At 38.1% G+C, this 3,324-nt stretch overlaps 1 non-coding gene across 1 annotated transcript; it reads right to left on the minus strand.

Moving 5' to 3' along the window:
* Positions 1–1,332: 1,332 nt before the first annotated feature.
* LOC126021612 (U6 spliceosomal RNA) lies at positions 1,333–1,438 on the minus strand. Its single transcript, XR_007500113.1, has one exon. It is a non-coding gene; the product is annotated as a U6 spliceosomal RNA (small nuclear RNA).
* Positions 1,439–3,324: the final 1,886 nt, after the last annotated feature.

Here is a 3,324-nt window from a genome sequence, read left to right on the forward strand (position 1 = left end):
AATGGACGTACTTAATACATGAAAACTGATTATCAGATGTTTAAATGGAAACTGTTTCAACATGTGAACTGGTTTTTACTAAAAGTTGGAGTACTGTGATTATTGTTCCCTCTGTGCAGTAACTCCAAAATCTATGTTATAGTCTCAGCTGTTCTATTTATGTATTTTATTGGTGTAACTATTACTCTGTTGGTAGTCTTTTCATTGTATCTGGAAATGTAGTCCACCTCCTGAGGAAAAAAAGGGGAAAATAGTAGCACTTAATGCCATTATTCCCACAGAGCTATAGAAATTGGCAGAAAAGTTTTCATGTTAATCTCACCAATGCTGTTATTTTGAATTTATTTCATTTCAAAACAGTATTCAGTGTCTTTTAATGAAGTACAAAAGCTGAAACAAGGTCAACATTATAGAAAAATGAAATGAGAATAGTCTTAGGAGTTTTTATTAAGGGAGATAACAGTAGTTGAAGGGTAAATCTGGGCAAAAAGTAACTTGCATTTATTTCTTTAAAAAATGTTCTCAGGTTGTTGGCATAGTCTTTTTTTTTTTTTTTGGGGGGGGGGGGCCACACCCGGCGGTGCTCAGGGGTTACTCCTGGCAGTCTGCTCAGAAATAGCTCCTGGTAGGCGTGGGGGACCATATGGGACACCAGGATTCGAACCAACCACCTTTGGTCCTGGATCGGCTGCTTGCAAGGCAAATGCCGCTGTGCTATCTCTCCGGGCCCTGGCATAGTCTTTTAAAGGTCCCATGTAAAGTCAGACGTGAGTGTGTTGTTGTTATTATTTTCCTTTAGGAAAACTATATATTTTTTTCTGGGCCATATCAGTTGCGTGTTACTGTGTATAGATTTGTAATACTGATTAAGAATATTTAGTTTTTTTCTTTGGAGCTGTTAGCATGCTTGAGGGAATTTTTTTTTTTTTTTGGTTTTGGGGCCACACCAGGCGGTGCTCAGGGTCACTCCTGACAGGCTCAGAGACCATGTGGGATATTGGAGATTGAACCCCAGTCAACCACGTGCAAAATTGTACCCACTGTAACTATCACTTTAGCCCCCATATAAGGCTTTTCTTTTCTCAGAGCTATGTCTGTCAGTTTTGATTAATATTCAGCCAAATATGTGAATCATAGCCACTTGAGTTCTCCCATATCTAATCTTTGTTAAAGTTTTCTAGGAAAGAAAAGCAAGAATTTAGTAAGTTCTTCAAGCTTCCAAGTAACCTTAAAAGCAAAACAAAACAAAAACAAATCCAATTGTCTGCTTAATTTGGAGAGCGGCTCTCTGCTTGTCTTTTTTATGTATAAATTAGCCACTTTATTAAATATAAAATTATGGAACACTTCACAAATTTGCGTGTCATCCTTGCACAGGAGCCTTGCTAATCTTCTCTGTATCATTCCAATTTTGTATATGTACTGCCAAAGCGAGCACTCTCTACTTGTCTTTTGAATGTTATTTACAGACATGTACTTTTGCAGGCAGTAGATACAAAATTATGAATTGAATGCTTAGCAGAAAAAGCCAACATATCAAATAATTAAAATCTCAGAAAAAGATTCGTCCATTTGTAAATACTATGTTGACAATGTTCTCTTTCTCCCCCCTCCATCTCCCTCGCTCTCTCTCCCTCTCTTTTTCTTTTCCTGTCTCAATCTCTCTTTCTCAATTCTTTCTCTCTTTCCCATCGAAGTATTAGACTAAATATTTTGGCCATGAAAAACTTATTTCACCAAATTGTAAATAAGGTCATAAATACCAGGCCAGTTCACATGTCAGCATTTCAGCATTTAGTGTTCTTAATATGATTATTTTTAGATTTATGATCTGTGTTGGGATATTGTAGAGATGCTGCTATAAGAAAAACTCTGTGAATCTGTCTTTTAAATGCTTCTTTCCCTATCTGTTTACCAAATTAATAGCATACATTCACCAACTTACTGTACTGAAATCCTATTTCTCACTTTTTTTACTTTTTACTATTTTCCCCGTAGAATGTAATCCTGAAATATTGTTAGTGGTAAGAGGGTCTTTGGACTCTACCTAGATTCAGGATCGATGCTTGCCAGTTGGTTTTATGGCTTTTGAGGATGGGCTGTGAAGACAGTACTGCTGCTGCCTGGGTAGCTCATTGACTCCTAACTTTATTGACTATTTAAGTCTCGTTTCCCCCAATGAGATTAAAACTTGATTACCAGTGCCTGAAAGATATTTTAAGATTTTGTCCCCTATTTCCTGTTGTGATAGAAATTGAACTTAGGACCTCTCACATACAAGGCAAAGCACTGGACTGTGCTTTGAAATCTGGTCCTGAAGTAGATGATTTAGAAACTATGTGGATGTTCAGAGAAAAGTGGGGAAGAGGGGAGAATTTGTAAAGATTCCTTGTTTTTAATTGAATTTATTTTTTGTACTCTTTACAGTGATTACCTGTTTCATAAAGTCATCTCTGTCAACAGTTGCTGCTCAGCAAGTACTCGTTGCATTGAAGTAAGTGTGTTTTTCTAGTTATTATTTATTATCCGTTGTTACTAGAAAAATATCTACCTCCATTGTTACACAATGCATTTTTGTTTGTTTGTTTTTGGGTCACACCCGGCGGTGCTCAGGGGTTACTCCTGGCTGTCTGCTAAGAAATAGCTCCTGGCAGGCACGGGGGACTACATGGGACACCGGGATTCGAACCAACCACCCTTGGTCCTGGATCGGCTGCTTGCAAGGCAAATGCCGCTGTGCTATCTCTCCGGGCCCACACAATGCATTTTAAAATAATAAGTTAAAAAGTATTAAATCAGAATAATGTTTTACTAAATAATTGCATCATTTGGTCATTGTACCAAAATTACTAGACGTGCAGAAGATATTTGCACAAACGAAATTTTTTTACTCATCAGCATAGATGACAAACGAATTTCTTTACTGATCAGCATAGATGACGCTTTTTTTTTTTTTGGTTTTGGGTCATACCTGGCAGCGCTCAGAGGTTACTCCTGGCTCTACGCTCAGAAATTGCTCTTGGCAGGCTCGGGGGACCATATGGAATGCTGGGATTCGAACCACTGTCCTTCTGCATGCAAGGCAAATGCCTTATCTCCATGCTATCTCTCCGGCCCCCAAAATTCTTATTTCTATATTCTTTAGTGTGTGTGTGTGTGTGTGTGTGTGAATGTTTTGGTAATATTACAGGGTGCCCATTCCTGTGACCAGAGATCCCAACTGGGGTTGACAGCATGCAAGACCTGCTGTAGCCTTACCTCCTGTGATATCTTTCTGACTTGCTCTCATGTACTTTTTTTTTTTTTTTTTTTTTTTTTTTTGGT

Source organism: Suncus etruscus, chromosome 10 (genome assembly GCF_024139225.1).
Source record: "Suncus etruscus isolate mSunEtr1 chromosome 10, mSunEtr1.pri.cur, whole genome shotgun sequence".
Taxonomy (NCBI): Eukaryota; Metazoa; Chordata; class Mammalia; order Eulipotyphla; family Soricidae; genus Suncus; species Suncus etruscus.